General features: G+C 42.6%; 1 protein-coding gene across 4 annotated transcripts in view; it reads left to right on the top strand.

The window, feature by feature from the left end:
* FYB1 (FYN binding protein 1) overlaps positions 1-6,903 on the top strand; it is a 132,010-nt gene that overhangs the window by 37,807 nt on the left and 87,300 nt on the right. The window lies entirely within an intron of this gene.

The following is a 6,903-nucleotide window of genomic DNA, read 5'->3' as shown; positions in this document are numbered from 1 at the left end:
GTCTCAGCAGCCATCAGCAGCCAATAGCTCCTCAACTAGGGCATGAGCTTCATGAGCTACTCCCGGCTAGCATTTTAACTGGCTTGGCCTCATGCAGGTCTTATGTAGGTAATCACAGCGCCTATGAATTCATGTTTGCAAAGAACCATTTTGTGTCCAGCGGAAAGCATTTCACGGCATTCCGCCCATCCTCTGGTTTTTGTAATCTTTCTGTACCCTTTTCCATGATGTTCCCTGAGCTTTGGAGGAGAGTTTATGTAGATGTTCCTTCTATGTACTTAGGGTAGTTTATTCTCACCACTTTGAAGAGCAATGCTTCTGTGTTGACCACTGTGCACTGCAATTGGACTTTACTCTGACAAAAATTGGGAGTAACACATTACTATGAATATAACATAAATCTGTAGATGGTAGTAACTGACATGACCATCTAGGAAAAAACCACATCAACTGATTCTCCACTATGGCCTATTACTTCTTTAGCCATGGTGTTTTGATCATGTTTATAGTACCAGTCACAAATCCCCCCTATAGAGTAGGCCTCAAATCCAATCAAGAGAGTGGTTGGTTACCCCTACAGTCTTACTACTGTCACACCAGTTAGCATGTCTTGCTTGCAGGGTTGGAATTATAGCATGCAGGGCCAGCACTACATGAGACCACTGATGTCCTTTCTCTCTCAGCCGCCTGCCTAGCACCTTTCAGGACTGTGAAAGCTAATCAACTGGAATAATTTCCTAGTCAGTTGAATTCTGATGTCCTGGTCCTGAAACCAAAGTATGTGGTGTCTTCAGAACTAGGATCTTAGCTTCTAGTTGGGGTGGGCAATCAAGAACAATGGTGAGAGTCTGTACTGTTCTGCAGGCCTCTGGGGCCTCTCTGATCAATAACTCATAGGTTGGTGACCTGTGAAGTCCAGGGACTACTATTCTAAAGACATAGACAAATTAGAACCATACTGTATTCCTGACAATATTTAATGAAACCAAGGCGTAAAAAATAGTACCATGTGATCCAGCAAGTACCCTAAAAGGGGAAAAAGGAGGATCAAGTGTGAGGGTGAAATGTGAAATGGGCTGTTGGTGTTCTGTTCAGGAAGTTGTCTCCTGTGCCTATGAGTTTAACGCTCTTCCCCACTTTTTTCTTCTATTAGTATTTGTGTATCTGGTTTTATGTTGAGGTCTTTGATCCACTTGGATTTTGTGTAGGGTGATAAATATGGATCTCTTTGCATTCTTCTACATGCAGGCATCCAGTTAGACTAACCCCATTAGTTGAAGATTATTTCTATTTTTCATTGTATGGTTTTGGCTTCTTTGTCAAAAGTCAAGTGCCTTTAGATGTGTAGGTTTATTTCTGGGTCTTCAGTTTGATTCCATTGATCCATCTGTCTGTTTCTGTGCCAGTATCATTTAGTTTTTTATTACTATTGCTCTATATACAGCTAGAAATCAGAGATAGTGATGCTTTGAAAAGTTCTTTCACTGTACAGGATCGTTTTAGCTATCGTGGGTCTTTTGTGCCTTAGTGGCAGAGGATTCACCTAGTCTTGCAGCAACTTAATGTGCCAGGGCAGGTTGGTAGCTATAGAGTCCTTCCCCTTCTTCGAGGAGACGGAGAGGGTATGATGGGGAGGAGGGGTGTTTGATGGAGGTAGGCTGGGGAGAGAGGAGGGGGGCTACAATCAGCATATAAAGTGAATAAATAAATTAATGGAGAAAAATGTAAGGTGAAAAGAAATCACATTAGGCAGGGTGGACTACATCCAGAGAGTGCCATTTGAAGACCTGATTTTTTTCAGATTGAGAATTTTAAAAATCAACATATATGTATTTTGTATTATATATTTTATTATATGTCTATTTTTTAAAAAAAAATATATATATATATATATAATTATTGAACTGAGCTTAGATACAGATGTCCAGCAATCCAGGTGAAGACAAGGTGGGGAGGCAGGCACGGATGTGAAGGAGACGGATGTCAAGCATGACTATAGATGTGTTACAAATTGATGAAAGAAAGCTTCACTTGCTTTTGAGAGCTTGGAATGTGGAATATAGTTCATATAGTTCAGTAGTTCGTCACTTGCCTAGCATTAACAAGGCCATAGGTTCAGTACCCAGAACTCAAGAAACAACAAAAAAATAAAAAAATAAAAAAAGACTTTATATCCTGAGGGTAGGAAAGCCAATAAAATGCTTTAAGCAACTATAACTCACTTATCACAGGAAGATCTTGACAACAGGCATGTGGGGAAAGGATCTCTTTTGAAGGAGAGCAGAGCAGGACTGTAGGAAGCTATGGCCAGGCCAAAGACAGGAAGTGACAGATGCAGTGTTCAGTGGGGCAAGAGGAGGCCTAAATTCCAAGAGATACCTGAGAGGCTAAGAGGCAGGGACAAGCTGACAGGAGATGAGGACAAATGTGAGTCAGAGAAAAGAGTCTAAAGCAGATTGGTGCCTGAAGTCTACGTCACGTGTCTCATGGGAGTGGTGACTGTTGGACACTCCGATGAACATTTACCTGGCCGTGTTTACGTGATCAGGAGAGCAGGAATAAGAGTCTCAGCAGGGAACATAAGGATCCACAGAGGATAAAAAGCTGACACGGAACATGGTGAGCAGTGGAGGGGTGAGGGTGCCAAGCAGACACAGCTTCTCAGTGCGCACTGGCTGGTCAAGGAACTTGCTAACCAAATCCAAAGGGTGGGGGCAGCAGGGAGAGCAGGGAGCCCTGTGGTTTTCTTAAATGTCGTGCCTGTGTCCTCTGCTGACCTTCAGGATTCCCTTTCTCTACCCTTAAAAGAAACAAACAAACAAACAAAAAACTGGTCAAGACAATTCATCAAGAATGAAGAAAATGTTGTAATTCTTAAACCTTCTACTTTAAACATTTCATCTTTTAAAAATTTCCTTATATTTTCTATCAAATACTATAATCATAAAATCAAATCCTTCCTTGTATTCACCCTCCCATTCTTTTTCAAATCCATAGCCTCTTTTTTTTTTAAGTTGTTGCTACTTATATATATTTCTCAATACATAACTACAGCCTGCTCAGTCTGTATAATCCTACTTATTATGTATCTATTTCAGGGCTGACATTTGTTATTGGATAACCACTTTGTGTGTTTTTCCCTGGGGAAGAGGGTTTCTCCTGCTCTCAGCATTCCTTAGTTGACTTTAGTTTCTGATGTAGAGTTGAGGCCTCACAGCTTTCTTCTGTACATGTTGGGTTGTTGGTTTTGTTTTGTTGACTTCTGGTGTGTGTGTGTGTGTGTGTGTGTGCGTGAGAGAGAGAGAGAGAGAGAGAGAGAGAGAGAGAGAGAGAGAGAGAGAGAGAGAGAGAGAGAGAGATAGCCCCCGTGTCACACATAGGTCCTCAGGAAGAACAACCAGTGTTCTTAACCACTAAGCCAACTTTCCATGTCTGGTCCCCAACCTGTAAGTGTGTACATCTGTTCTCCAGTACAAGTGTATTTCTGTGATCTTTCAAGGCTCAGAGGTAGAAACTCTAAAGCTCCCCAGGGAGTTTCCTTCCTGGAGAAGAAAAAAAAAAAAAAGACCAGATGAGAGTAAGGAGAAAGGATGAAGAACAGCAGAGAAAAGCCATTGTTATTGCTTGCTTGCTTGCTTGCTTGCTTGCTTCACACATTACATAGGAGCCAACCCTGTGTGGTGCTGCTTGTGATATTTCTCTCTATGCAGAAGTTTTGAGGTAAGGAAGAGGAAGTGGCCACAAAGGCAAAAGAAAATCAGCAGAAGCCATGTCTTCTCTCCACTCCTCTATAACCAGAGGGTCTGGGCACCACGCAGCTTAGCATGGCACAAGGGAAGCTCAGTGCAGGGGCACGTTCCTTTGGTGAACTGTGATCTGGACACACTAGGGCCACAGAGCTTGTGACCAGCATGCAGACATCCTGGGCTTTCACTGAGACATAGATTTATGTGAACTTCACCTGCTACATGATAGTTTTGGTGGTGGAAGGCTATGGCTCTGCTGCCAAATTCACTTCTTTGCTGAGCAAGTGAGGGGAACCCAGTGCTGTCAAACTGCACTTAGACCCCTGGCACAAAGAAAACCGTTAGGGCTGTGTTGAAGGCAGACTCTTGGCTGAAGATTTTTCATTCCCAAACACATCAGTTGGGGCTTTAAATGCACAACAGAGTTAATGTGGCACCTGGCACCAGATCACCATACTTGAAATACAACTGCTTTGGCTGTCAGTTTCAGGTTATATTCTTTAAAGACCTAGAATATTAACTATTATTCTTAATTGAGTAGAAATGTTATCATTGCTAAAATGAAACCGCAATAATAAGTTCTTCATCTGATGTGGAAACAAAGAAGCAAGCACGCTGACAGAGGGATGCGAACTGAAGTCACTTCTCTGGTCAGATGGAATGAGTTCAGACTGCTCAACCTGAGCAGAGGTGGGGGGGGGGTTGGGCTAGGGGCAAAAGAGGTTAGCCGAATAGTAAAGAACAGACTCCGACACCCTCAGCCAGCTTTTGATCCTCCAAACTCACTAGCTTTCCCGTGCTGACTTGCACTTCCTCACGTTGTGTAGTAGAGCACTATGGGATGGGAGAATAAGAGCTTAATAGGCCCAGTGTTCCTCTCCACAAAGACAGAGCCATTCATTGTTTGCTTAAAGTCTCTCCTGTGAGAGCGGGAGCCCTGGGAATTTCATAGAATTCCCAGAAGCACTGAGGTGTGACCTGTAATTGTGTAGCAGATGGGAGGTCTAACATTTGATTTGAGTGTTGTTGTTGATTTACCTGTAAGACCTAATAATGTTTATTATTAGGCCTATAATTATTATTACGGCAGTATAATCTGCTAGCAACCAATCAAGACACAGACACTTGTTATATTTTAAAATAGCCATAGTTAACCTGGGGCAGGGCAAATATTGATACACTAAACTACTTCCTTACTTAACTTCTTCCTTTATTCAAAATATTAAAGACTAACTGCGTAAGTCAAGTACTGTCCCAAGCCCAGCAAAATGAACAAGGCAAGTTGTTCCTCTCTGTGGCTTGTGAGCTTATAGAAGTCATGGGGGATACCTGTCCCAGTCCCATGCCATCTGCTTCTAATCATTTCTATAAAGCTACCTTCCATCCATAATGCCAAATGCTTGTTAATGTTCTTCATCTGGGCCAAATTTCCATCCACACTGGCCACATTCTTCTCTTCCATCTAAGCCACGGTAGCCTCCTTTTCCTCTCTTCTCCTCTGGTCTCTCTTCTTCCCAAGATTCTCTCTGTCTCCCCAAGCCCGGGAACCTTAGCCACACCTATCTCATTTGCCTTGCCCAGATGGCTTTGTATTAATCAGCATCAAAATGCATCAGACCAACCTCCAACACTTGAGAAGAACTTGAGCGCTTTTATTTTTATTTGACTGCCTAGGTTTCCCTGTTTCATATCAAAGCTTTTACTGGGAAGGAAGCACAAAAATAATGAAAAACTTATATACTGTATCATTTTCTTTTGTGTGTGTGTGAGAGAGAGAGAGAGACAGAGACAGAGACAGAGACAGAGAGAGAGCACAGATGAGCACGCACATGAACTGGCACACCTGAGGACACCTCAGCTATTGAATGTCACCTTTTTCTTGTTTCCAACATTGTCTCTTCTCTGTTCAACACAGTATACACCAGGCTTGCAGGGCTACAAGCTCCCTCTCTTGCCACAGGAACATATAGATATATACTGTCACACCTGCCTTTATCTGAGTTTTGGGGATTCAAACTCAACTCCTCATGCTTGTGTGACAAGCACTTTACCCACTCAGGGTAAAGACTTTCCAACTCTACCTTCAGTTAACTCTATCTCAAGAAAAATTCTAAGTAACAAAAATATGCTTTTTATATGATCTGTGCTGTCGATCAGTGGTTTTCAGCCTGTGGGTCACAGCCCCTGAATATCAGATATCCTGTATACCAGAAATTAACATTATTATTCATAACAGTACAAAATTGCAGCTATAAAGCACCAATAAAACTAATGTTATGATTGGCAGTCACCATTATTACATAAGAACCTGTTTCAAAGGGTCATAGCATTAGGAAGGTTGAGAACCACTGCTCTACATGGAGGAAGAAATGCTAAGGCTACATCTTACCTTGAAAGACTTACAGTGGGGACATTCTCCTTTTGCCATATATACTACACACACACACACACACACACACACACACACACACACACACACACACAAACAAACAAAAAACAAACCCTTCTTAGAAGGCCACATCCCAGAAGGTGTGAAAACACCACACCTGGTAAAGGTCCCAGAAGGGACCCTATGGAGGGGCAGGCTTCAGTCCCGTGAGTGTAGCTCCCAGTTTCCATAGAATGAAGACAAAGAGGATCTTGTTCGACAGCTGGTGGGGAACACAGAGCGAGGGGCCCAGGTTCACACTAACTTCTTTTGTTTGTCCATTTTATAGCCCTTTTCAAAATATAAGGAGAGCTATCTGAAATAGGTCACTAACCAGAGAAGGCAAGTGTGATCAATGGAGGGCAGATCTTCCAAGGGCAGCAGTGGGCATCTCTAGCCATGACTTCTAGAAGCTCACAAGCCACAGAGAGGAACAACTTGCCTCGTTCACTTTGCTGGGCTTGGGACTGTACTTGACTTATGCAGTTAGTCTTTAATGTTATGAATAAAGGAAGAAGTTAAGTACATTTTGCTAAAGTCCTAGTTGTAGTTTCTTGACACGAATTCTCATCTAGTACCTTGTTTTCCCCAGAGGCGGACAAAAAGCCTCACAAGAGCATTAGAAGTGAGTCCACGGGGCTCTCCAGCAGCACATACCGCCTGCATGCGCCCATTTATTTCATCTTTAGACCACAGGCAGAGTTAGGCCCCAAATATTGCACACACTGG

Source organism: Acomys minous (assembly GCF_964271855.1).
Source record: "Acomys minous genome assembly, chromosome: 5".
Classification (NCBI taxonomy): Eukaryota; Metazoa; Chordata; class Mammalia; order Rodentia; family Muridae; genus Acomys; species Acomys minous.
Note: the sequence above shows the minus strand (reverse complement) of the source record. Positions and strands in the feature narration are given on the sequence as shown.